At 57.2% G+C, this 27,540-nt stretch overlaps 1 protein-coding gene and 1 long non-coding RNA gene across 4 annotated transcripts in view; one reads left to right on the forward strand and one right to left on the reverse strand.

The window, feature by feature from the left end:
* BCOR (BCL6 corepressor) overlaps positions 1 to 26,838 on the reverse strand; it is a 116,213-nt gene extending 89,375 nt beyond the window's left edge. Inside the window, exon 1 of the mRNA XM_082378043.1 lies at positions 26,608 to 26,838. The gene's annotated coding sequence lies outside the window, so the exon portion shown is untranslated. The remainder of the gene's footprint in view (positions 1 to 26,607) is intronic.
* LOC309621179 overlaps positions 25,061 to 27,540 on the forward strand; it is an 82,633-nt gene continuing 80,153 nt past the window's right edge. For all 3 annotated transcript variants that reach the window (XR_014239788.1, XR_014239789.1, XR_014239790.1), the window contains exon 1: positions 25,061 to 25,750. This is a non-coding gene — a long non-coding RNA (uncharacterized lncRNA). The remainder of the gene's footprint in view (positions 25,751 to 27,540) is intronic.

Raw genomic sequence — 27,540 nt, forward strand, 5'->3', positions numbered from 1 at the left:
AGAGGGCCCATAACAGGGGAGGGGGCGCACGCCTGAGAGAAAAGAAGCCAGCCCGGAGCCACAGCCTGGAGGACAAGGGGAGCATAAAGGGAAAGCCAACACTAATCCCTCAGCCAGCCTATGTGGGGCCTGACAGTTTACAAAAGCCTTTTCCCTGAATATTATCTCCTTTGCACCGGCCTCACCACCGGGCTGTGAGGGAGGTAGAGCAGATAGCGTTACCCCCACTGGCAGAGGAGAGAGATGGGGCCCAGAGGGGTTAAGAGAGGTCTGCACCAAGGTCTCAGAGCTAAGAGTGGTGGAGGAGGCCCCAGGCCTGGGGTTTCCTGCTCCCAAGTTCACTTTCCTGTTCAATAGCTGTGTGTGTGTGTGTCTGGGTGAATATCTGTGTGGAGGGGAAGGGGGATGGCCGGACGGGAACCAACAGTCCCGTTAGGGGAGTCCAGGAAGGAAGGACACAGCCTCACACCTTTTCCTCTACTCAGGTCTCACCCGACAGCCTCCGCTCTTTCCATAGCAGCCTGCGAGCTGGCCCCCAACCCACCTGCCCAGGGGTGAGCTGTCGGTGCCTGGCCGTGCCTTCAGCAGTGGCTATTCCAGAGGTCTTGTATCTTTGGGAGGCCCCGCTCTGCTTGTCTGCTCAGCTCTCCTCTCTGCCTGTCATCCCCGCCCCCAGCCTCGGCTGCAGGATGCCTTGCGTCCAACTGTGGTTTCCGGGCAATAAAACAACTATTAAAGTCTCAGGCACGGCTGGTGATTTGCATCACATCCTCTCGTGCATGGATTCAATATTTAATACACAATATTGAATACGGATATTAAAAATCAATAGCTGGGGACCCCTGGGGAGGCGGCACAGTGCGATCCTGCTTCAGGAACACAACCAGCTCCTCTAAAGAGACAGGAACGGCAAGTTCAGCCAAGCTGAGCCCAGCGCCAGGGAAGTGAGGCGTAGTGGACGCCTCTCGGCTTCCTGATATGCTGAACTGTGCCATTCCTAAGTCACGCTAAAGGGAGGCCAAAGGAATGATGTGCTCCCAGGCTTTACTAGCTGGGGAGTGGGATAGGGTAGGATTTATTTCCAAGCAAGCTACCAGGTGGATGGAGCCGCCCTTTTTGCTGCCATTTGCACTTCAGTTTGGTTCAGGTCTGAGTCCTGCAGGCAAGCACTCAACACTTCCCACCATAATGGCTCCTTCCCAGGGCCTCATGACATCCATCACCGATAGGCCCCATGGGGAGCTTTTGGCATAAGCTTTCAGGGAGATGGACTGGGAATTCCAATGGCTCAGAATATTCTTTGCACAGTAAAAGAAATGTGAATTAGGCTCGGAGTCACAGGGTCTTCTGAGGCACCACCAGCCTTCAAGACAGAAACCCTCGGCCATGTGACCTGCTGAAGGGCCTGGTGATGGCTGGCTGGTGACAGAGAAGGGGACGACGATGAGAAGGAGGCTGGGACATTGAAGTACTCCTGCTAGAGAACAAGAATCCAGATTGTCTGTTAAACAGCCAGGAGAAGAGCGAGCTCCCGGGACGCACAATTATCTTTTCAGGCCTGAAGAGGAACACAAATTACTTTCTTCTTTATCAAAACACAGAAATACACTCTCCCCTACACAGAAACAAGGTTCTCACACACTGATAGCGAAGGGGTGAAGAAGAATAAACATCTTTGAAAGGATTCCTTTTTTTCCACTACAGAAAGAGAAGAGAAACCAACAGTGGGAGACACATTTAGGTTATCTGATTGGAAGGGCCTGGAGGTTTATAGATGCCAAAGAACTAGGTGAACTTGACCTATTGAAGTGCCATCCCAGACACTAACTTATAATATTAGTTTTATAGATTCCCTTTTTTATCATAGCTTAAATCAACATGGATTGAGTCGGAAATCTTGCTCTGGTTATAAATAGAAAGGACACCTCAGGAAAACCCCAAAGTGGCAATTTGGGTAAAAGTTAGAAGGGAAGGAAAGAGGTGTTAGAAAATGACAGTTAATGAGCCAGTGGCCTTGCCTCTTTGTTCCCTAACAGTTGTCAGAGAAACCATCAAAGGGAGGGAACAGGGGCCCTTCTCAGAACTGTCACAGGAAAAGCTGATGCTCTCTGGCTGCTATAGATCCCCTCGGTGGTGGCTCACAGACCCAGCCCCCTGGGAGTTTGCCTGCCTGTATTTATGCGTTTCCGGGCTAGGGGTGCAGTCACTTTTACAACACCGGGCCCCGGGCCTGTGAAACCCACTAGCAAAAGTTCTTTTCAGAGGAAAAGACGTTCTAAGGCGGATGTTGGATATAGAGCAACTGCTCCAGCATCGTCAGCAACGTCTTCCTGAGTCCTTCGGCACTACCAAACTCCCTAGCTCCTTCCCACCTTGGCCATCGGGCCAGGCTCTGGGCCTCCTCCAGACCCATGCAGACCTGACAGTTTGCAGACCCCACAGTTTGCACCTAGCAGGGTCATGTGACTAGGGTATGAGACAGCTGGCCAAGGGAGAAGGGAGGCTCAGCTGGGGGGACCCAAGGGCCCAGGAGGGCCTCCTGGCGCAAGCTCAGAGCTGATTCGGCTCGGAGGAGGTAGGCAGCCCCGGACTGGTGGGCCTCCCCACCACCCCGCCCTTCTGAACGTTGTCCTGGAACCAACCAAAACTGCTAGTGGAGTTGTTCCTGAAGCCTCTCAGGGACTACCACTACCTCCGGGTGCAAGACAGCAAGGACGATGGCTTTCTGCCCATAGGATCCCCTGGATAGTATTTGCATTCACCAAAACAAGGGGCTTGAGATTCTGGCGCGAAGCCTCACAGTTCGGATAAGACTCTACCTCCCCTCCCACGCCCCGCACAAACACACCCCCGAACTGCTGGGGTGTACACCGAGCTTGAGGCCAGGGTCAGCGGAGGGACGGTCCCCACCACCAACAAGTTGCCGGCGGAGATAACAGCTGTGGGAGGGGGAGGGGAGCCGCAAGCAGCCACGACTGAACGGTTACGATCTAGAAAATTCAACAAGAGGCCGCCGCGGTGGCGGCGGCGGCGGCGGCGGCTCCAATTAGCTGAGCCAACTGGGAAGGCAGAGAGCGAGGCGGCGGCCCCGCCGATCGTGCCCGGGGCGAGCAGGCGGGCGGGAGCGCGGGGCCTCGGAGCTGCCCGGGCGGCCCTCGCCCGGCACCTCCCGCGGGCTCTCGGAGCGCGCCTGGTGTTTACACACTGTCCTTCCGACACGGGATCAAGTTTCAGGCCGCGCTGGAGGCGCCGGGGGCCGGCCACAGGCCCGGGAGAGGGGAAGAACTGGAGCGGGATCTAAGGCAGCGCTGCGCGGACAAGAAGGCCTGGCGCGCGTGGGCACAGCTAGTGCAGCGGTTCCCCCGGCGGTGGGGCGAGGGGAAGTCCATCGGGCAGGGTGGGCAGGGGCAGGTGGGCCTGCGAAGAGCTATCGGGAGGGAGAAGCATCTCCGAGTCGCAAGAGTGGTGTGCTTTGCTCACTCTGGCCGGAGAACTAACCCCCGGCGAGGGGAAGGAGTGAGTGCCCAGAAGCCGGGCGCAAAGACTGCTCTGAGCGCCCCTTGCGAGCTCTTCACTCCTTCCCCCCAGTTCCTTTGATACACTACCGGATTCAGACCATTGTTGGGGAGGAAGGGGGGACGGTCTGTGGGCTAGAAGAGGAATGCGCTATTGGAGACCTCGAGCTTCCCCGCGCGCCCGGGCCCCGGGGCTGCCGAGGCCTCGGGCCGAGTGCCGGAGGGCTCGCCGCCCCGCGCCTCCTCTGAGCTGGCAGCGCGCGGGTGCCCCACGCTGTCAGGCGGCGGCGGGTGAGCTTCCAGCAGCACAGGCACACTGTAAACAGCTGCGTGCGCCACCCCCCCCCCCCCCCGCCCAGGCTGGGAACCTCACCCAAACACCATGTCGCCTTCTCTCCGGCTCCCGGCAGAGGCTGGGGGGGGGGGGGAGGGAGGGGGCGGCACCGAGGGCGAGGCTTTTGTAGCCGAGCCCGAAGAAGGAGGGCCCCCACCCCACCCCCAGGCCACCGTGGCCCGGGAGCGAGCGTTCTGAACCTGCAGGGGTGCGGGGTGCTGCGGGGAGGGGAAGGAGTCAGCGCCTGCCCCCTCCCCACTGAATGTCGGCTTTGTTCCGGAAAACAAGGGAAGCATTAGGCTGCTGCCCCCGGGGAAACACAAAACTTCTTTTTGAATCTCGGGAAGGGCGGTTGACTGCGCTACGGGGCTCCTGAGACAGACCGAGGAGGGGAAAAGCTGAGAGGGCGGGTGGAGACAGGGAGACTCCGGAGGGAGGACGACGGACGGGGGGGTGGGGGTGGTCAGCCGCTTAGGGTGACCGGGCGGGAGACCCGGGAACCCGACTCGGCGCGAAGGTGCCGCGCGAGTTCCAGCGAGCAGCCGGCCCGGCCAAGTGGCGCCGGCCCAGCCGGCGGCCGTGCCAGCTTCCTGCCCTGCCCAGGACCGCGGAGCAGTCGGGGACGCCGCCGCAGGCTGGCCCAGAATCGCAGAAGGACAACGGGGATGGGGGGCGCAAAGCTACAAGTAAACCCTGACTAGAACTTTCTGCACCACAATTCCCCCCCACCCCCAGAGTGGGCCCGGACCCCGGGCCTGTGGGGCGTCGGCTCTGGGCTTTCAATCTTGGAGGGAGGGGGCAAAGGCCTAGGGAGCTCCCCCGCGCGGGAGGTGGGGGACAGTCTGAGGTGTCTTTGGTCCCATTTGATGACCGCTAATCCGATCGGCTCCCGGCCCGCTGTGCCGTTGCGAGGGGGCGGGTCACTTCTGCCCTGGCCGGTGCGTGCGGGCGAGGGAACGGAGCGAAAGCAGACCTGGAGCTCTCGCTCTCCAGCTCCCTGTCCTCCCCCGACCGCCACCCCTCACTTCGCCCTTCCTGCACCTGAGGAAGGGGAGGACACCCAGGCTCTGCCCCACCCTCCGCGGGGCGCTCCCCTCCGCCTCGGAAGCTCAGAACGAGAGCGAGGGTTTTCCCCCTTTCCCCTGGGCTCGCTGGGTTTCCAACTTCCTCTAAACCTCCCTCCTCGTTCCGAAAAGCCCCGAGGAGGGGAGCGGAGAGGAAGCACGCAGCTAGTGTGCGAAATGAAGACCATGTGTGGGGACGGCGGCATCAGAGTGCAGCCGCCGCGGGGTGGGGGGCGGCGAAGGCCCCCGCGCGGCCGGAGGCTCGGGGCGGCAGCAGCCAGTGCCTCTGCTCGGCGTTGGGGACGCGGAGCCGCAGCGAGGAACAGCGAAGAGGCTGGGGCGGCCTCGTGGCGGGCAGCAGGGAGGGGGGTGCGGGGGCAGCCGCGCCGTGGGGGGCGGGGGGCGGGGACGCAGCCCAGGCTTCCTGGGCCGCAGCTGCGACCGAGGGCGCAAGAGCAGATCGTGCTCGGCGGCGGCGGCGGCGGCGGCAGCGGCGGCTCGGGCCCGCCGCGCTCGCAGCTGAGAATCAACAAAGGGAGGCGGCGGGCAAGCGGGGGAGGGGCGCCGCCGAGCGTTCGCTGGCTGCTGTGGAATAATAAAAAATAATTAATAATGATAATAAGAGAAAAATCCCCGGGCTTTCATGGCTCTGGGTTTCCGTGTGGCTGCAGCGGGAAGCGCGCTGTCCTTGAGGCGGCCTCTCTCGCCCGGTCTGCCCGCCCCTCCCCCTCCCTCGCCCCCTCCCCTCCCCGGGAACCGGGAAGAGAAAGGTCTGCAGCTGACAAATATTATCCATTCTCCCCATCGATCGCGGAGTGTACAGATGTGAGCGCTTGATGTGCCCGCGGAGCGGCGGATCCTCCCTGCTCGCTCGCTCTCGCCCTGGCTCTGCTCGCCGCCCCCCTCCTCCCCCTTTGTTCTCCTCCCCTTTCCCTCTCTTTAAATAGATTTCAGGGCGCTGCCTGTTGGAGAGCAGCTGGCGATCTCTCCCGAGAGAGGGAGCGAGCGCAGCCCGAGGTGCCCTGTCACCAGCCTCCCCTCCCCCACCTCGCCTTCCCAGTGCGGTCCCACCCGCCACCCTTCTCCAGTTTCCAAAACAGAAAACACTGGGAACACCCACGTCCACTGCACCGCGAGTCTCTCGGAGCCTTTGGACCCCTCGCGTTGTCCCCGTGTCGGGGTGTGTGTGCGGGGGAGGGAGGGGGCGCACGGAGGGGACCCAGGGACGTGCCGGAAGGGCCGAGGGTCGGGATCTTTCCCCGGCAGCAGGAGGGACGCAGCCCCGGTCACGCTGAGAGGGGACAGTTTACCCATTAGGCAAAGTCGGCGGAGGCGGCCCTTTTATTCCTCTTTTGCAGATGGCAGATTAAGCCAGCAGCGTCCGGCCTCAAAAGGGCCGGCCGCTCGGCTAAGGGTTAACCCGTCGGCCGGTAATCGCGGACACACACACACACTCACACACGCGCGCGCGCACGGCGCGCCCTCCCTGCCCGCCCGAGCGCCCGCCACAGCCCGCAGTGCGCCCGAAGCTAGGGGTGGGGAGAGACTCGGGGGGAGGGGCGGAGCGGGCTTAACCAGGCCGCTCGACTGAGCCGAGGCCACCTCGCCGTCTGTCACTTAAATGATTGTCCTCCGCTCCGCTCGGTGCGGTCAGTACGGGCTGTTAACAGGCAGTTGCAATCAGTTTCCGAAAGGTCAGCCAAGGTCCTCCGGCTCTCGCAGACGGAAGGCATTACGAAACCGCTTTTGTATCTGCAGGCACTTTAGAAAAAGAGGCGAGGAGGGGCGCACTGCAGCGCCGCGGTGCTGCGAGCCCCGGGAGAGGGGCGGGAGCCGTGGGGCGGGGTAACTCCCCCCCGCCGCCTGCGGCCTCTACCCGGCAGCGGGGAAACCGCACGGCGAGTGACCCAGGCCCTCCCGGTTTCGATGGGGAAGCAGGAAGGAAGGGGGGGAGCAGGCGGGGAAGGAGGAATGGGAGGAAGTGGGAGAGGCGTCCTGGCTCCCCTCCTTGCCCGGCCTTCGGCCCACACCAGGACCCAGACAGGGGCGGGCGGCCTTGGGTGCCGCAAGATCCCGCTCGGACTCTCAGGGCCTCCTGTCTCTGGGAAGTGGGGCGGGGGAGGAGTTGGGGGGAAAAAGAGAGACCCTCGCAGAGCAAGCGAGTCCCCGCGCGGTGTCTGAAGACGCTGCTGCTGCAGCCGCTAGAAGTCGTCCATCAGCAACCAGTCCAACCTGCCAGTGATAATGTGCGATCAACACCAAATCACCCCCGCCAGGCGCGATCCATCATCGCTGCGCGCCGCGGGCCCGCGTGAAGCTGACTCGGGGCTGGGGGTTGGGGGGTGGGGAGCAGGAGGCTGTCGCCCAGCGCACTGGGACTCTCGGCGCACCTAGCTGCCCCTCCGGGAGGCCTGCATCCCGGCGTTCATAACTCTCCAAGTTCCCCAGCCGCAAAGCGCAGACCCGGTGGCTCCGCGTTCCCGGCACAGGTCACTTAAGAGCCCCCACGCCCTACCAGCCAGGTCACACCCTACAAAGCCGTCCCTTCCTCGGAGCTGCCCTGCCCGTCCCCTCCCCCTCCTTCGAGAAAGACTGGCTGGCGGGAAATTAATATTTAATATCGTGAAATTGATTAAAGGGCTGGAAGCCGGCGATGGGGTGGGGGGAAGGGTAGGGGCGTAATTAAAGATCTGAGAGTTGTGGCCGCTCCTCGTCTGCTCCAGCCGCACGCGGCCTTTGTGAGGCCGAGGCGGAGCCGTGCCGGGCTGAGCCCGGCGATCCCGGGGCGGTGGCCCGTGCTGCCCAGGATCCGGCCGGCGCCCGAGGGTGGAAGGCAGAGGCCGCACTGCGGGGGCAGGCTGTCCCGGAGGTGGCCAGTTAACCTTAGCACACCTGGGGCTGCGCGGACAGCCGCGCTTCCCTTGCCTGCCTGTATCATGGGCTCATCTCGGCTGCAGGAGCCTGAGGGTCGGGTGCTGCAGCTTTTCCCAGCTAGTTTGGCGCAGAAGGGTCTTCCCCGCCCGCCGGGGCGGGGGGTGGGGTGGACCCAGGAGGGTGCATCTCCCCTCCGATTCCAAGGTCCCCAGCGCTGCCTCACACTTCGGGACCCGCTCGGAAGCCGCCGCCCCAACCCTTGCCTGGGGTCTTCCGAGCCTCCCACGCAGCCCTTCGGGAGCAAGGAGTCAGGTCCATCCAGTTCTGTAACTGGGGGATCCTGAGGCCGCGGCTGCCCGGAGCTGCCGCTGGTTCTCTCTCGTCCAGGCCCCACCCCGGGCCGCTGACACCCGGGGCAGCTTAACTCGTTCAGCTGAACTGCAGATGGGGCCTGCCGCTCGAGGCGACGGTCTCCAGGGAGCCGTTACCGAACCAGTTCGGCCGGCGCCTGTCGTACCGTTTATGGTTACTGCGCCTCCCGGGAGGGGCACGGGGCTGGACAAGGCTGGAGGTGGGTGCCCCCGGGCCACCCGAGCTGGCGCTACTAGAGGAATTCGGTGGGTGCAAGGTCTGCGGTAACCCGTTGGCGCGGGCTACGGTTTAGAAATCAGATGGTTGGCTAGGTGGCAGGCTGGCTCCTGCAGGCCCGGCTCCAAAGGGCCGCTTTGAACTTTTTCTTGTACACGATTTATTCTTTTTGGTGAAGCGGTCTGTCTGAAAAGTATCAAGTGTGCAGAGGGGAGAAAACACAAACACAACAAGCAGGGTCCTTGGCCCTAATCAGCTGGGGGGGGGGGCAGGAGGGCCCACAGGCTCCAGGCCCGCTAGAAGGAAGGTCAGGACCAGGGAGGATTAGGCCCAGTCTTGGGTTTATTGCTGTACTTGAACAAAGCACCGGGGGCTGCCTAAACTGGGGCAAGAGAGAGGTAATTAATAGAGGGGCTGCAGAAGTAAAGAAAGGCTGGCGTGGCTGCTGCCTGGGTGGGTGAAGGAAGTGTTGTTCTCCATGAGAATAACCAGCCGGTGCAAACATTATGCAGAACGACTTTATTTCACCAAAACAAAACAAAAAAGTTCACATTCAGCCTCTCATGCTGAGCTGATAAGCAACTTGCAAACTTTGGATGGAATCTTGAACCAGTGGGAGGTGTCAGGCTGCAGTTTACAAAGGGCAATGGGAAGCTTTTCCGGGTACTTCTCCGTTCTTACCATTGTGATTCTACCTGCTTCAGCTACTCCCTCGGGTGGCCCTTCTGACCTCCCCACCTGAGCCCAAGGTGAGATCACTCAGAATGGACAGTATTCATCAATGCCATTTCTGGTAAATTGGGCCTCAGGTTCTGGAGTGTCCTAGGAAGAAGGCAGCCTACACAGTGCGCATACTGATGTCAGTGCAAATGTGATGGGCGGCTCACATTCTGTAGCCTTTACTGGATTATATTATGGATTTCCCAACCGGATGTACCCCGTTTTCCCAGACATTCTTGATTTCAAGAGCTCTGGGCCCTGTATCTTAATCGGGCAGGATTCGCGACCTGCGGTCATGGGTATTGTGTAACTGTGCGTATTGTGTCCCATGCCTTAGCGGCCGAGCTGCCAGGATGGGAGGAAATGGCTTGGGGGTGAGGCCTGCACCCAGTGGTACCCACTGGTCCTCTGTCCACTGTGTCTAGTCTGACAGCCATCCTCCTCGCAGTCCTCATCTCAGCCAGGGCCTGTCCCTACCTCCCCCTATCAGGAATCCGGGGGAGTTGGGTGATAAAACATCCCTTTAGGAACCATCCAGGTAGGACGCAGGGCAGGGAGCTTGTCTGGGGAGGGGGCAGGACTGGGTCCTCAGGGGTCCCCGTAGGCCAAGCAGGAGCGGCCTCCCCGCTGGGGGCTCGGGCCGGGCGCGCCGGCTCCTGGGGGACTGCACCCGCCTCTCCCCCGGGCGCGGGCTGCACGCCGGCCGCCATCTTAGCCCGGGCGGCGCGGGCGGCGCTGCCCCCGGCGGTGGGACCGCAGAGCCGCAGGCCGGGCCGAGGCGGCCGCGCGGGCGTTCCCGGAGCGCCACGCCCGCTCCCTCCGGAGGCCCCTCCGCGCAGCGGGTCAAGGCTGACCCCTGGCCCGGGGCGGCCGCTCCTGGTCAAAGCGCGGCCTGTAGTCGCCCCTGGCCGCCACGCCAGAGCGGATTTTAATCTGGAGAAACGACCTCCGGTTCCTGGACTCCTGAATGGTCCACGCGTTATCACCTCTCCCGCGCCCAGCGGCCCGGCCGCGCATCCCGCAACTTGGGCTGTTCTCATCCCGGGGGGGCGAGGCCTGCAGCACAGTCCCTGCCGTTCAAGGGGTCTCTAAGCCGCTTTCGGGGCAAGAGAGGATTTGAAAGTTACCTCTCTTTAAGGGATCTTGATTGGAGAAGACTGTCACTCTACTTGTCCGCTTTTTGACAGGCGTTTATGGAGAGCTTGCTAAGGGCAAGGCACTGGCTTAGTCCCTAGGGGAATCCAAAAGTACAAAAGTGAATTTTGTAAAAAGGCACCCCTGGCCCTCAGGTAATTTACAATCTAGGTGGGAAGGCAGACTTGTAAATGACTCACTAAACACAAATAAAAGGCAACAGTGAAATGAATGTAAACAAAGGGCATGAATCCTGCAGTAAATGGTCTGGGGAAGGGCCAATTAATTATTTTTAAAATAACCTTTACTTCTAAAAATGTAGAATCAGTTCTGGGAGGGGAAGGGAGGATAAAAATATGCTAACACTGAATAGTTCCAGGGTTCCAGGGAGTAACAGTCATCACTTCTGAAAGGTTGATGTTTAGGGAAAATGGTGAAAGTTTATTTAAACTAAGCAAAATACCAAGATTCAGAAACTTAGGATTCATTTCTCAGCTCCTGACATAAGCTGAGCTGTAGAGATGCAATTTTCCATCCAAACACAATACCACCACCTCCTACCTCCCCCGCTTTGAAATCGGTAAAACTCCCACCACACTTCATAAAAAGAAAAGTTTTAGAAAATAAAACTAAATGGAAGATTAGAAACTTCTAAAAAAGGTTTCAGACTTAAAGAAAATGGGAATGAAAAAAGAAACACACAAAACAAAAAAGATCAGCCTATTTGCAGATGGTCTCCAAGATGTGAACGCAGAAAACTGTCCCAAGATGATCTGTACAGAGGTTGGAGAGTGTGGGAAAATTAGTCATAGGTCAAAGAAAATTAAGCAAATAAAAAATGAGGCAATTATTAACTCCAGGAAAAAAAAATCGTACAAGAAAGGAAATGCAATCACTGAAGCTCATTTGCCTCATCAATAAACAATCTATATGTGGTCACAAAGTAAACACTGGATATGAATTTAATAAGAAATTATGATACAGTTCTATTGTGAGAGTGGGGGAGGGGAAATATGATGCAGAGAACTAAAATCCTCCTCTACCATAGCAGGAGGTCAACAGATGATATTATTATTATGGATTATTTCAGAGAAGGCCACATCTACGTGTTACTTACAAATATGATGGTATCTACCAGAAGAAACCAGCAGAACAAGAGAGGGAGGTGCCCCCGGGGGACTGCTTTTTTGTACCAAGCCTTTACATACTATTTGGCTTCATAAACTTTGGGTAAACAGTCCTTTGTGAAAAATACAAATTAATTTTTTTAAATTAAAAACACACACTTATTTAGAAGAATAAAACTCTGAGAACTCTCAGCCACAATGATGTAACTAATGTTCTTTGAAAGTATCTTCCTTCAACATACTCAGCTCAATTTACCCAAAGTGTGGAAAGAAACAGGGAGGGAGGAGAATGGATTTGGAGCTCCTGGCCTGTACATTCCTAGTTATAAAGGAAGAGCAAATTTGCTGTTCTCAGGAGAGATGCCATTTCTGGCCTTACTGGGAAAATACCTTCCCAAATATTAATGCAATTCCACATACCCATACTGTCCACTATAGAAATGAACAAGAGTAAGCTTTCCAGGGCTAATTTAGAAGGCTTCCAAAGGCTTCCCCTAGGACCCTACTGCTGACACCAGAAAAATCCCTCTTTGGAGTTAACTTTGACTAGGAATTACTTTCTCTGGATGATCCTCCACTTTTAAATGCAAATTGTTTTCGTCCATTACACATTAGTGTGAATTTCAGTTCACAGGTAACCAGTTAGGATGTCCAACTCTATGGCACCACCTGTTAGGGTCTTACACTCAAATGCCTACACCCACAACATAAAGGCCTGCGGTTAACAACATCCCTGAAAGGCTTCACATTCAAAAACAAAGAAAACATCCCCCCCTCAAATCCCACCTTGCTGGCTAAACAAGACACATAGGTAGAGTGACACCCCTGTCTTTTTTTAAAACGCCAAATAAAGCCTAGGAGGGATCTAGTAATTCAGTAGTTTATGAACACTGGACCCTGCAGATGAGAGGGGACAAAACAAAGAGCGAGTAACGGGCCTACTGCTCCAACCTGCTGGGCCAACACTGACTTGATCTGCAGTCTAAGGCTGGCCCGCTCTGCTCCCAAGATGCCCTTTTGACCCCCGTCCTGCCCTGTGTCACCATCTCTTTTCTTCTTGATCAGAGAGAAAATCTGTTTCTCCTCTGCCCTGAAAACAGAACTGCCACTAGCCTACTTGGTGACTTTGGGAGCATTGGAGAAAGGTGCCTCTGGGCCTGAATTCCAAGTCCTCACTCCCCGTCTTGGCTGGGAACCTTAGTGTAGTGCACAAACTACACAACCTGATGTGGTGACCCTGCTCGAGAAGCCAGCTTATTTCGGGGGCTACCCTGGAGGTTGCTCAATTCTGACCCGCAAGGTTCCTGCTGCATCTGGGTTTCTTTGGTTTCCAGCACAGCAGACCTGGTTTTCAGCCCTACAGACCCTAATCACCTGAAGAGAGGCTGGGGTGAACCAGCTGCATCCTGGGAAGTTGGGGTGAGGTCAGGAAAGGGGCAGGTAGGTCCCAGTTCACCCAGGAGTTCTCCACTAACTCTGGGACTTCGATGTTCACTGAGATCTTTTAAAAACATGAGCATCCTGCCCCAAAGCCTTGCTGAAAATGAAATCTTCATGAGCAAAAAGGAAAGCAGGCCAGAGGGTGCACATGCCTTTTGGAATTTCAAAAACGGGAAAATGATTAGATTTCAGATTTAGGGAATGTGTGTCACATTAAGGGAGCCAGAGAAAATAATAACTGCCAATTCCGAAGCAAAGCAAAATCGTGTTTTTCCACTACGTTGCTATCTCTGTCTCCTAGTCAAGCCACAATGAAATAGCAGATCAAATAGCAGATCAAAGGCAGAGGCAAATACAATTATGTTGCCTGTGAAACCCCTAGCATGAAATTAGAAGTCAAACTCTCCATTCAGGGGTTAGAGACAAGGATAATGGGAACCCGAGGCCCTAGAGATGTACCCAGCTCCTTTCAGTCACAACACTATCCATGCTGGATATTTAAAACCACACCTGGGGGTAGGGGACGAACAGTAAGTATTTGAGTAATTTATTATTAGAGTAATGTATTATTTTTTCCACACTTTAGCAAATGCACTGACTACATTTCCAGCTCTGTACCACAGAAAGATATCTGTATGTTGAAAAAAAAAAAAAGAGTGATTTGCAAGCAAATCGTGAAACTAATGTTGCCTGAAGCGATGAAGGGTTTACCACAGATCCCCCCAAGATGGCGGGTGAAGGATGGTGGTGGCCAGATTCCCAGTCCTGTCCTTTACCTGCTTTCCCTTTCAACACTGAAGGGCCTAAAACCCAGCTGATTCCACCAACCAATTCTTCCTCAGTTCTTCCCACACTTCACAAGCTCACAGAGAGAGCTGTCCTTTGATATCGTCTATTTTTCATAAAACCCATATTTGCTTTACGGCTCTATTTCTTTTACCCTGGCCTAATTTTAGCTCTCTGTCTCCCCCTCACCCCCCATATAATTTATACAGCCTCTTGAGGGTACAAGCTCCTATTATAACATAGACTATTCTGTTTAGAGCCAGTGCTAATTAGGCTTAGCTCTCAAGAGTGCCTGGCATGGCTTTCTTTCTTTCTTTTTTTTTTCTCAGTGTCCCTTCCCCTTGAATCTGAGTGGGCCTGCGACTCATGGTAGGCAGTAGAATATAGTAGAAATGACACCACATGATGTCTGAGGGTGGGTTGGAAGAGGTGATGCTGGCATGCTTGTTTTTGGAGCCCTGAGCTGCTGCTATGTAACTTCAAGTCCTACTACCCTTAAGCCACCATACTATGAGGAAGCCCAAGCCACACAGAGAGCCCTGTGCTTGTGCTGCAGAACACAGCTGAGGTCTCAGCCAGCAGCTGGACAGGCGGGGGAGGCAGCGTCCAGATGATTCCAGCTCCCGGAATTTCCACCAAATTCTGGACCCACTGAGTCCACAAGCAGAATTCAATTGCTTCTACACTAGCTCCCTTGCAGCTGACAAGCTCTGACCCTCACTTACCACAGTCAGTAGGGGAGGTCAGTTTTATAACATGTTGTGAAATCCATAGAAGAAGGCGAGCAGATTAAAAACAGAAGTGTGGAGAACAGGACATATTTCATCACAACCCAAATCCTCCACCTTGGATGACACAACGCCTTGTTCTTTATGGAATCCCTGGAGGACAGACGGTGACCTGTCTCCTCCTCAAATCTGATCTCACATTTCCCCGAAAGGATCTGGTTGAAAGGACCCCATTAATGTGTTGTTGCCTCCTGACCTACGCTGGCTGTACAAGGCAGCCAGTTCACGGGGCAGGAGAGAGGGACCGAACATTTCCACCGGCCTAGCTTTGCTCTCCCATCTTTCCTCCTCCCTCCCCTCCCCACCCCACATTTTCCTTGCCTCTTCTTGAAGGTTCTCATGTCGGGGAGGGGGTGGGGTGGAATACAGAAGAGGGATCAGCTTACTTCACTTTCTTCCCAATTCCTCCACAAACCCCACATCTTCTCATTCCCTGGCACCCAACTACCCCATTTGTGTCACAGTCCAGACAAATACGTTTCCATTCATGATGCTCAGAGTCACATTTGCTTGGCCACACCCACAGAATCACCCAGCAGCACCCCTGGCCTCTCCCTCCCCCTCCCCCCTCTTTCTCCTCCCCTGAGGCAGGTACTCACAGGCCCCTGCTGCCCAGTCAGCCCACCGACCCTAACTTACAGCCTAGCCTGCCCTCCTGGGGAAATGCTGAGCTCAGGGGAGACCTGGGGAGGGGCTGCAAGACATCTGGAATGTGGAAGACTGAGGAGGGGAAGATGGAGGGGCCAGGTCCTAATCCCCATCCCCCAACACACACACCCAATAAGCACAGCAGCCAAGGAGCAGGAGAAAAGAACAAGTCGCCTGCAATGTGGAGAAAAATAGGCCACATTTTGCGTGGGGTGGGAAGGTGAGAGGTGAGGAGCTACTGAACAGGCCAGAATGGGCAGAGGAGCACCCAAGGGCCTGGGACCTACCCCCTCCCCAGAGCCTGAGTCCAAAGGCTGGCACGGCTCCCCGAGCTCACAGCTTTGGGGCTGCCTGCCTGCTGGACAGTGGAGTCCTGCAGCTCCAATTCACAGGGCTACTGCAACACACATTTTAGAAACAATTCTCTCTGCTGACCCAAATCTCAGGCCAGTGAGATGTGTGCCCAGCTAGGACCTTTCTTCGTATGCTTCAAACAATATCAGCCCCAACCCTTCCTCACTCCTTCAAGAACAAGGGTAAAACATTTATTAAAACCTTATTATTATTATTATTGATTAAAACCTTATTATTGCTTTACATGCAATTACTTCACCAAATCTTTCCCCAATCTGGTGATGCAGGCATTCTCATGCCCATTTCACAGATAAGGAAACTGAGGCTCAAAAAGGTTATATAACCCCTGGGGGCAGAGCTCCCATCTTAAGCCCAGATGTGTCTTGCTCCAGCGCTTTCCACCACACCTGTGATCTCCCAAACATTTTGATCACGTACTTTTTTTTTTTTTTTTAATTTTTATTTATTTATTTATTTATTATTTTTGGCTGTGTTGGGTCTTCGTTTCTGTGCGAGGGCTTTCTCTAGTTGTGGCAAGCGGGGGCCACTCTTCATCGCGGTGCACGGGCCTCTCACTATCGCGGCCTCTCTTGTTGCGGAGCACAGGCTCCAGTCGTGCAGGCTCAGTAGTTGTGGCTCACGGGCCCAGCTGCTCCGCGGCATGTGGGATCCTCCCAGACCAGGGCTCGAACCCGTGTCCCCTGCATTGGCAGGCAGATTCTCAACCACTGCGCCACCAGGGAAGCCCTGATCACGTACTTTGTGCCAGGCTTGCAAAGATAAATAAGACAGTTTCTGCCCTTGGGGAGTTTGAAGTCTAGTGGGGGAGACAGAAACACTGCAATACAGTAGGATAGGGGCTCTGAATGCGGGGTGGTCCAAGTACCGTGGAGCCCTTCTGAATATCTTGATCTGATCGTCATCACCCTTTCACTTCACTTCTACTTTCTTAGCCCCCCCCCCTTGGTTTCTTCTCACAAGGCCGCTCTTATCCTTCCTTAAGCACTAGCTGCTGGCTTCTCTTCCATGCCTGTTTCTTTTCTCCTATCAACGGAGTCCGTACTCACACACCTGGCAGGGATCCTGGCACCCTACTTGCCTGGAAAGGCTGCCTTGGTTGGGTAGATGTCCTTGGCTTCTGGGGCCCCTCTGGGAGGAGCGAGACCCTGTCTGCAACCCCAGGCTTCCTCAGGTGAGACATGGGCACAGGGGCCTGGACGTTGAGCAGGCTGGTAGGCCCTAGCAAGGCTTTTATTGAAGCCTGTTAAAGGGCTTTGGGCTTCCTCTGATGAAAGGCGCTTAAGTGCATCTGGTTTTGATTACAGGGGAGGAGAAAGCCAGGCGGTCTCTCGGGGGTTGGACCAGTCATCTGGCTCTGCCTTCCTCCGGGCAGAGCAGGCTGCTGGTGAGGCCAGGAGGCCAGGTGTGGGGGGCAGAGCAGGAAGCAGAGCTGGTACAAAACCCTCTAACTCTCTGAGGCTTCTGACCCCAGCCCCTGGCTCTGCCAGGCGGGACTCCCAGAAACAGCATGGTGGCTCAGAGATGTCAGGCTCCTTTGATAAAGTCAAGTTTAGAGTGGCTGCTGGCCACCCCTGACCAACAGCTCTTCACTGATTCCCACCCCCTCATCTCCAAAATAGCCTCCTAAGAACCCCTGACCCTCCAACAACCTTGCCGGCTGCTCCCTCAGACGAAGTTAAAATCGGCTTCTGCCTCAAGGGTTTCCGCAAGTGATGAAAACTAAGGAAATGCAGACTTTTAAAAGTTAAAAAAACCCTTAATGTTTTCTTTCTCCTTTTCAACTAGCCGGGTATCATTCCCCATAAAACAGACATCGTTAAGGATTCCACTTCACTGTAGCTGACAACTACGCTGAATTAAAGGAAGAGATTAGTATTATTTTAAAATAAGGTGGCTGTCCTGGACCATCACCAGGCAGTCCCAAAGCCACTCTCTGCCCCGCACCTGTCCCTGCGCGGGCCTCCACGTGGGCACAAAAAGCTCTTGGGGGATCGGATGGGTTAAACACAGTACGCGGTTCTAGAAACAAAAATGCATTTTCTTATTCCCGCCCTGATTTAATTCTGCTGCGTGTTATTATTGTCAAGTCTTTTCGCACCACCGTTTCTAAAAAGAAAACCCGTGGGTCTGCGCGGCCCTTCGCCGCCTGCTCGGCTTTTATTGTGCACGCAGCCTGGTCTGTCTGCGTGGATCCAGCACGTCGTGACCGCCTCGCAGGCGCGCACGGACACCCTCGGATTGGCATTTCGATAAGCTGGGCGCATTGTCTCAGCGGCGACACACACACACTCACGCACACACATAATAAAGGGCTTACAGACCCTGGCCAACCCTCCTCGCAACCCATAATTAGAGATGACCTATGCGAAAGGCAATTAAAATATGGTAATGATCGATGCGCTCGCCCCTTTTCAAATAAGAAAATACACAGGTGTTGGCTTCGGGAGGCTCCACCTGGCCCGTCCAGGAGGCCTCCTCCAGCTTATGAATGAACTCTTTCTCCCGGGAAGCTTCGACTCCCCGCTACCTACGCGAGCGCTGGCTCCCCTCCTCCCGTCCCCTCCCCTCCCCTCCCCCACCAGTGCTCAGGCAGCTTGGAGCTCGCAGGCGGCGGCGGGGCTTTGTCATCGGAACGCACACACAGACACGCACACGCGCGCACCCGGCCACCACGGGACCGCGGCAGCCGCTGCGCCGTGTGCTTCTTCGCTGCGCTCCCCTCCCCGCCCCCTCTTTTTAAGAGCTGCTCCAAATCCCTTCTTCCGTCTTTTATGTGTGCGGTCCTTTTAATCGAGGAGCTCGGGAAGCATTTTAGAGGGGGCTCCCGCGGGGCGCAAGACCGCAGGACTCAGGACGCGCGCGGAGAGGACGCGTGGGCAGCTGGGCTTTGTTCTGCCCCTTGCCGGGGTCCCGAGGGCGGAAAAGCCTCTGCCGCGCTGGGGCCCACCGGTGACTCGGCGGGCTAGCACTAGCACTTCCCCACCGCCACCAAAACTGGAACATGAAATCCCCTCCGGAGTTCACTCCGGACTTGGTCCGGGTGGGGCGCATCGCCTTGGGGAGGGTCTCCTGGTCCACAAGTGGCTCTCCCCATATAGACAAATGTGCAGTGTCATTATGGTGGTTCCTGTTGCTCGAGGCCCCGGGGGTGCTCCCGCGGCGCGCGCGCACCCCACGTCTACACGGCCCGGAGAGCGAGAGGGGGGCCCAGGGGCTGAGACTCGCCGGGAGGCTGCCTGGAGGAGACGCCGTGTCGGGCTCTCCCGCACCTCCCGGCTGCCTTCCGGGACCGCGAGCACAGAGCCAGGACGGCCTCTCGCCTTTCATTACCGGGCCTACGAAAGCAGCAGCCCAGGCAAATATGTAGCTATTAAAATTAATCGCCCTGCGTTGTCAGCTGAACATAATGCAAATTATTTATGGGCTGTCTGCGCAATATTTATCATCGTGCAGGCTCCGGGCGCTTCGTTCCTCCCGGCCTCCCCCGCCCGCTCCGGCCCGCGCAGGGCGAAGCGGCGCGCAGGCTGCGGCGGCCAGAGGGCTCTGGGCACCCAAATGGGGTTCCGAGGGCGAGGCCGCGCACCAGGCTGCCTTCCAGGCCAAGAGACTCACTTTGGTTTCTGACACTCATTCCACATTTGTTGGAGGCCTACTACGTGCAAAATTAAGAGGTCTGCGAAATTAGGGGGGAGTGGGAAAAAAAATTGGAGAAACTGGAACAAAGAGACAAGCTCGGGCCGGAGGGGCGATGCAGGCGGAGGCTTCTCGGCTGCCCAAGTGAATTTTCTGAGACCCAAGTCTGTACTCCAACTCGGGAAACCCACGTTTGCCGAAGCTGGATTCGCACTCAGGGAAACCGAGAGCATCGGAGGTGCCCGACAGATTCGAGTACAACGCTGTCGACTGGAACAGGAATTTGGTGTCCTTCGAGCCTCAAAACTTGTTTGCAGATCGCAGATAACACATTAACTGCTAATTGTCGAAATCGGCCAACCATTTAGTTTATCACTGCTGGGGGCCCCTTGGTATTCGCTGCACTTTTTATATGTAAAAACAGCCTTGGTACCTCCTAAACGGCTTTTGTGTGGCTTTTGTTTCTCTTTCAAATACGGTGTTTTAAAAAACAGCAGCAACACGCCACCCCACCCCCTCTCCAACCAAGCCTTCCCGTTTAAAAAAAAAAAAAACCCAGGAGGAGAAATAATCTATAGGACAATCCCCCCCTACTGGTCGGCGCTGGCGTTAGGGCTTTTTACGCAGATCGAGTCGCCCTGGCCTGCAGAGGTAAACAGGCTTTCTGCACCGTTGCTAATTGAATCACAAGGGGAAGAACGGCGGCTGCGGGCGGGGGAGGCCTCGGGATCTGGGCCGGGTGCCAGGGAGGGGAGGGCGCAGCACGAGGGGCATTGGGGTGGCGGCGAGTAGACCCTGCCCGGAGGCCTCGGGGCCTGGCCGGGGAGAGAAAGGTCGGTGGGCGGTCCAGCCAGAGGCCCCCGCTTGCAGTCTTCGAGGCTGAGCGAATGCGCAGCCTGGGCCTCTATCCCCAGCGCGCCTGGGCGCCACCTGGGGCCGGTCACGCTGCATGAGTCCATCTGCGGGGAAGGAGGTCACCTGGCGCCCCCTCCCACACACAGTTTTAGCAGTTCTGGGCCTTCAGGACGCAGAGGCAGGCCTAGGTCTTTCTTATGTTCATTTTAAGCAAATTATTGCCCTTCGTCACTGTCCCCACCCTAAACGCCAGTCACCTCGCCCTTAGCTGATCAAGCCCGAGTCAGGGCCTACTTCCGGGCTTCTGGGGGGTGGCGTGGCTATCTATAGCATCTGCTCTCCAGACTAAGAGAAGGATACGGGAGCCAGAAAGCTACTCAGAATTTATATTCTTCATCCCGTTTTCGTCTCCTTAAAATGTGATTTGACCCAATTTAGAGGTCTTTTTTCTTTCCATTTAACCCCACTTTTGAGAGGGATTTTTCTTAGAGCATTCCAAAGATTCTCCCATTACCTCAGAAACTTAATTTGAAGTGATGTAAATGAAAAGGATGTTCAAAATCTTAAACAGCTTTTGGATTCCCTTTATCTGTACATTCCTGCATGGATTTGAGGAAGAGCTGGTTTTTACTTTGTTTTGGTTTTTAATCAGCAAATCACTGTGTTTTCTAGAGTAAGAGAGATTGAACATTAGTCACAGTGATGTGCAGGGGGTCAGGCCCCGTTTACAAAGTGCTTTAAGACTTTGGTTCTCAGAATCCCACCTGAGAGGGGCAGGATGAGTGTTACTGTTGCCATTTACAGATAAGGAGACAGACTCCCCCCCACCAAGTTTCAGGAATCTAGTCTTCCTCATTGAACTGGGGCCAGAAGCCAGCTGAAACCTGCCAGCTCCTGCCTGCATCCACCCTCCTCCAGATCAATGTCATATAGCAAATGCTGCATCCTTTTCTGAGATGTGTCTACTGAGACCCCAGCCACCCTCTGGGTTGAAGCAGCCCCGACGGCCCACATTTTAGGCACCTCTTTCCACAGCCTGCAAACCGCACGGGATAGTCTCTTACAACCGTCTGTTTACTCACTTCCCTCCACCGGGTCAATTCCGACTCCAGGCCCGGGAGGACAATTTTAAAGTGTTTCTGCAGACAGACCCTCTGGCCGCGCCGGAAGTGTTTTATGGACCTGTGAGCCGAGTTAATCCCAGGAGGGGCGGCAGGATTAGTCCCTGGTGTGGGTGGGGGATTCCTGTATTAAACTTTAATCCCCACGAGAGGAGAAGAGATGGGGGACGGGTGGCTACGGCAATGTGTGCCCCCCCCATTAAACTCCCAGATCTGGGCCGAGGCGGATGGAAACTGAGGTATGCGGCTATCCCAAAGCCTCGATCCTCGGCAAGGCGGGGTGCAAGGGGGGAGGGCGCCCTGCGCAGACGCACCCTGGGAAACCAGTGAGGACATCGAGGGCGAGTGGAGAGCGCAGTAGTGTGCTTTTTTTCCCCCCAGGTTTTATCCTTCCCTCCCTGGCAAGGAGGAGAGCCGCAACCCGGAGAGGGAGCCGGAAAGAAGCACTTAATCACCGGCGTCTCGCTGCTCGTCACGCGAAGATGGCAGCGGCTCCCCTGGGTTTCAAGGTTCCGGGAAAGGCGTGTGTTCTGCCTTAGGCGCGCGGGCTGCTGCGCTCCCTCCCTCGGCTCGGCAGCCGGCCGGGGTCTCGGAGCCTCTCTCAATGCCCGCAAGTGCGGGTAGGCCAGCCTGCCGCCAGGCTAGCCTGTCCCTCCTCGGGCCCGGCGGTGGCTAGGGTAGCGGGGGCCCGTGGGTCTTCGCGAGCTAAAAGTAAAGGCTCGAGGATGTGAGATGGGGAGCTGATCGCCCAGCCGCCTCCGATCACAACAGCCCCCGCCCCAAGACACACAGGGCCACACTCTGGCCCGGGCACGCAGGGCGTCAAGCTGCGGCCAATACAAGACATGCAGGGTAGACTCCCAGTAGCGGTGGCCCGAGACCCGGCCAGCCTTCGCGGAGAGGGGATTTATCGTCACCGCCACCCACGCGTAGGCCCCACTGTGTAGCCTTCCCCTTTGACCCCCCCGGGCCATCATGAAACACAGAGCGCACAGGTCCCCCCCAGCCGCTTCCCGGGGGAGTTGGGGATCCCCAGGCCTGGCTGCACGTCCCAGGGGTGCCAGCGTGTGCACGGACCCTGGGGAGGAGCAGGGCAGCGCGGCCCCTCCACCCTGAATCTTCCCCCGTGCAGCACACAACCGCCACGGGCTTCCGAAGCGCCGGAGAGGGGAGGAGGAAGGGAAGGCGGAGGCCCGGGAGGCGGGCTGCGCGCTTGAGACGTGTGTGTGTGTGTGTGTGTGTGTGTGTGTACACACGCGCAGGCGCGCGCGCCCGGAAAGGGGGACGAGTGTTTGGGGGAGGCAGGGTGAGTGTGAGCAACCCGGAACCAGCCGTCCCAATCGGGACTTGCCTAGCTGGCCTCTCCAGCCCCCGGCCGTGAGGCTGCGTGCCCAGGGCTGGCGGCTCAAGCGGAGGGGAGCCAGGAGGTGCGGAAGGCGCTGCCGGGCGTCCGGCCAGCTCCGCGAGAGGAGCCCGGCGGCGCGCCCGGAGCCCAGGGACCGGCGTGACCCAGCCGCCCCCGCAGGCGGTAGTTTAGCTCCGCCTCCCGGGACCACTGACTCTCGGCGATAAGGAGTTCCTCGGCAATCGGCTGTCCCCAGTCCCCAGTCACCTCCGGCGGACGTGACCGCCGGATGCTATGTGGCGAGGTGGGGCCAGGGGCCTTTGCACTGCCTTCCCTGGTCCCTTCTCCGCCGCGGAGCCACAATAACGTGCAAAATAAGGGCCAAATGTCAGGCTTCCTCATCTCTTCCCATAACCCTTTGGAAGGTGGGGGGTCCAACACCCCCCCAAACAGCTCACCTTCACTACACAACACGGGGGGGGGGCAGCACAGCCCTACATTCCTCAGTCGGGGGCGATCCTGGCCATAGCCCAAACTGTGCGACAAAGCCGCTTAACAGTTCTGGGCCTCAGTGTCCTTATCTGTGAAATGATACCAATAACGTGTCTAACTCACGGGGTTGTTTTCAGGATAAGAGTTAATATATAAAGTGCACAGAACTCTGCCTGGCATACAGTGCTACAATGTTTGTTGTTAGGATTTGGTACCCTCTTACCAGGTTGAAGCGGCTGAAGGCAGGGTTTGCACAGGGTAGAAAGGGCACTGCTGCCCACAAAAGTTAAGAAGACAAGATGGGCTCAAACTGTCTCCACTAGATTTTCCCTTAAAGACCCTCATGTGTGGTAGGGATGGAAGGGGGAACTTTGCTTTAATGGTGCTCATTTAGACTGGATTAATGGGAAGCTCCTGCTAGGGCTCAGGCACAATTACCCACCCTCTCCCTGAGGCCTTGGGCGAACAGCACTGGTTTAGAGGACGTTCGGTAGACTCTTCCAGGACACCCTTTCTGATGGCTCAAGGCCACCTCCTATAAATCAGTTCTTAGAGGCGCTGGGCAAAAGCCACATCCTCTGGGGATATAAGTTAGCCAGATTTTAACACTGGTCCAGAGCTGGCAGGCGGCAGGCCCCAGTCCCTGGGCTGCTGGTGAGTCTCATTTTAGGGACTCACAAATGCACCACTATTTACGTACATAGAATGGGTCAGATTTCTAATTTCCTTTGAAATGGGGTCTCCTGCGCGATGGGGCGGAGGTGGGGCAAAGAAGCGCCCCGAGGAGGCCTCGGCGCCACTCACTCCCCGCCTGGCCTCTCCCAGGTCACTCATAATTCATTAGGTGGGACAGCCTTTTCCTTTTCAAAGACAACGCAAATGGCCTTTGCCTTACGTGGCTGCCGGCGTTCGCCTAATCACTGAAATGTGCTGGCGGTGCGCTCTCGCTCTTGCAGTTGATCCTTATCGGAACTGTGCGTGCCAGGCGGCCAGCCCCGCGAAAGACAAAGACGCGGGTGCCTCCTGGGTTTGCTCCCGAAGCCTCAGGGTCACCTCCGGGGCTTCCCCTTCACAGCCTCTGGCTCCCAAGCCGCTGCCGGCCAGCCTCCGGAACAAACCCGCAGCCCTAAGTCAGAATTCCAGTTCTCGAGCGCCACCCGGAGCGTTCACTTTTCCCCTCCTCCGAGGCCGCGTGGTGCGCGACTGAGAGTCCGAGGGCGGCGGCGGCAGACGTTTGGGGCCGGGGGCCGGGGGCGGGGACTCCCCGGCACCCAGCAGCACGAACGCAGGTTAAAGAAAAAGGCAAGAGAAAAATGTGGGCTTATAAAAGCCAAAACCCAGGACCATCTAGTCTGAAGTACAAACAACCTCAGGAGGGAGTTTGCAAGGAGCAAGCAACCCCCATATAGAAACTACAACTAAACGAAATCCCCGTTTAGAGTTATAGTAAGAGTCCTCGAAGGTGGAGTGCACAGGGGACCGCGGTTTCTTAGGACACACACGGGCTGTGCTAAGATACATCATGCTCAGCCCGGCACCTCCTGCACACACGTTTAATAGCAGGCAGAGAGCGGAGTTTCATCTACAGATCAACTAGTTCTCACAGTATTTATAACTGACTCAACGTTTACTTGATTTTTTTAAAAAAGATTTATCTTGCTTGAAAGATACATGAACAACCTGTATTTAGATGGGCTAAGTTCTCTCAGCTGTCTGCCCATGTTTGTCTGGTCTCTCTAAGAATCCACGTTTTCTAGCCCGGGAAGGGGCAGGCTCCTCCTTCGGCGGTTTCCTGGCTTGGCGCCCATCCTCCCCAAGCACCGGGAACGGAGACGGCCGCATTAATACTCGCGGGCAGCCTGTTCTGACCTATACTGTCATTTTTTCCATCGGTCAGAATCGGGCTTGGGGCGGGGAGGTGTTCTCCTCCGAGGGGCTCTGCACGGATCATTGGGTTTTCCCCGGCGAACTTAACACGGAGGCAAAAGGGGCAGATGGAAACCAGGCCTCGGCTGGCCGGGCGCGCGTAAGCGCCGCACTCGGCAGCTCGACGCAAAGCCAGGGCTGGATTTTCGCAGCCTGGGCCCGGCGGCCTCCCAGCGCCGGCGCGATCCTCTCTCCCTCGGGCTGAGCAAACGTGCTCTCCAAATTCCGCCCTGGAGACAGCAGCTGTGCGCCGCAGGGGGGGGGGTGGGGAATAACCCGCAACTTTTCCAACAGAAAGTGTATGCGCACAGGAGAGGTGAAGGCCCACCCGATTCTGTGCACGTACCGACACAGCATCTAATCAGTGTCACTGCCAGGAATACGCTTCCGCGGCGGGCGACACCCCGGCCCCCGCCAACCTGCAGGAGGGAGGGGGGGATGCAAATGGCGTCTCGCGTCGTCCCAGACTCTGCACAGCTCCCGCTGCCGAGACTCCGAGCAGACGTCGCAGCGGGCCAAGCGCCGCCACTCTGGGGACGCGAACACGCTGGTGGCCCGCGCCCCTCTCCTGCGACCTGGTCGCGGGAAAACAAACTAGCACCGCTCCCCGGGCCGAGGCCATTCCCCCGCCCCCACCGCCGGAAGAGCTGCCCTTCCCCGATGGGAGGGGGGCGGGAAACTTTGCGAGACGACTGTTCCGCGCCTTTCTCGCGTGGCGTCGGAGAGGAACTTGGGTGGGTTTCCCGTCCGAGGCCTGACCGCACCCTCCCACTTTTCTAGGCCTCGGACCTCAACCTCGTGGACTACGGAGCGGAGAGGGACACTTCGGGCCACTCGGAGGGTGGCACCGAAGTCAGGCGTCCCCAAGGGCTCTGGCGGATGGCCAAATTTGTGTTCTTTCCATCCCACGCCGGAGTAGCGCTCGCTACTTTGGGGAAGCTTCAGACTCCTCAACCCCGGCCACGAGGCCACCCCTGTCTTTAAGGTAGGGCCAATGGTCTCTCTACAGCACCCTCTCCCGCTCTGCGGTCCCCGCACCGCTCCCACAGCCCCGGGGAGTCCCCACAGATGGCCCGCGCCTTCCCTCGCCCGCTCTTCCGGGGGAGGGGGAGGCGTGTGGGTCGTGTGCACCACGACTCCGGCCCGCACCCTCCGCGGAGGCACCTCCGCAGCCTGCCCCGCCCGGAGTCGCCCTGCGGGATGCAGCCTTCCCCGCGCGTAATGGGGCACCCCTGGGACGCAGGCAGGGATGGCGGTTCCGGTCGTTCCGGGATTTGCGTGCAAGAAGACAACAAGGCCGGCGACTACAGGAGCGGCGCCTCCATTCTCGGGGTTGAGACGCCCGCGCAGTCTCCGCGTCAGTCCCGCTATCGCCACTCTTGCCTGGGGGGCCCGCTTCCGTACCCCGTGCCACCCCCCCAGCAATCCCTCGTCCTGCCCGTGCGGCACCACGCAGAGCTCCGAGCACGCTGGCTCCCACCCCAGCCCCTCCATAACTCGCGCACCTCCCTCGCCCCGGGCTCGGGGCACCACTCGCTCTCAGCGTCCGGAGTACGCCGGTTCCACCCTCGGCTGCGAAAGCCGCCGCCCCGTGCCACCCCCGCCCGGCCCGGCCCGGCCCGGCCCGGCCCGGCCCGGCCCGGCCCTTGTCCCAGCCCGGCTCCCCCGCCAGCTGCGCCGCCACCGCCGCACGTGACCCGCCCCCGTCGCGGCTTCCGCCTATCTGCCTGTTCCGGAGCACAAACAATTTCTGCTCTGACGCGGGGTCTCTCGGGCCCCGGCGTCCTCTCCTCCTTGCCTCCCCCCCCTTCCGGGTACGAGAACTCAAAACAACTCGCTGACCTTCGGGCCGACCAGCTCCGGCTTCCACCGACTCCGGCATTCTGTTCAAACCCGGCAGCGGCGGCTTCTAAGATTTCACTCCGCGCTGGGCTGGGGGGAGGGGGTGATTCCTCCGGGAGGGGGTGTCTCAGATCGAAAGAGCCACTTCACGCTCATTCCTCTCCTCCCAAGTGAGTTTTTAGACTGTCCAGAGGCCCTGGGGAAAGCCGCACGCAAAGAAAGCCACCCCCCCACTCCCACCCCAACGCGCGCGCGCGCGCACACACACGCACACACACACACACACACACGCCGCCTTGACTGGTGCCTGACCTGATTTCCAGGGTCACGGCCCAGCGGCGGAGGGCCTGGACAGCCTCCGAAATACCACGGAGCGGTGGAGTGCGGCACGGATCAGAGCTGGGGTGGGGTGGAGGGATTGCGCTTAATAGTAATAGTAACTGCCACTTCTGCGTTGTGCCGAGTACTTTACAAGCCCTTGAACTTTACGGATCAGGAAACTGAGGCGTAGAGAAAGGTCAGTTAATTGACTATCAGTCACCCAGCAAGCTAAATGACTTAGTAGGAATTTGAACCCAGGTGTCCCAGAGTCCGGGGTGGTTAAACATTATGCTAGTGTTCACCTTGGAATCAAAAGTACAGACCCATCTACAGAACTTAGTGTTCACTTGAGGGCTACATATTTTCCACGTTGCATTGTGACTGGCACCCAGTAGGCCTTAATAAATAATGGTGAAATGAATGGGTGTCCGAATAAATGATTGACAGAATCGCTGATGGCAAGTGATTTTAGAGAAAACGGCCCCAACCACTGCTCCTTCTAAGAGGACTGTTTTACCTTAATAAAATCTCTAGCTGTTTTGTGACTGTTTGCAGATAACAGGAAACTCTTATTCAAAAATATATTAACCTCCCACCCCTCCCCCCAGCCAA

Source organism: Balaenoptera borealis, assembly GCF_965194805.1.
Source record: "Balaenoptera borealis genome assembly, chromosome: X".
NCBI classification, from domain to species: Eukaryota; Metazoa; Chordata; class Mammalia; order Artiodactyla; family Balaenopteridae; genus Balaenoptera; species Balaenoptera borealis.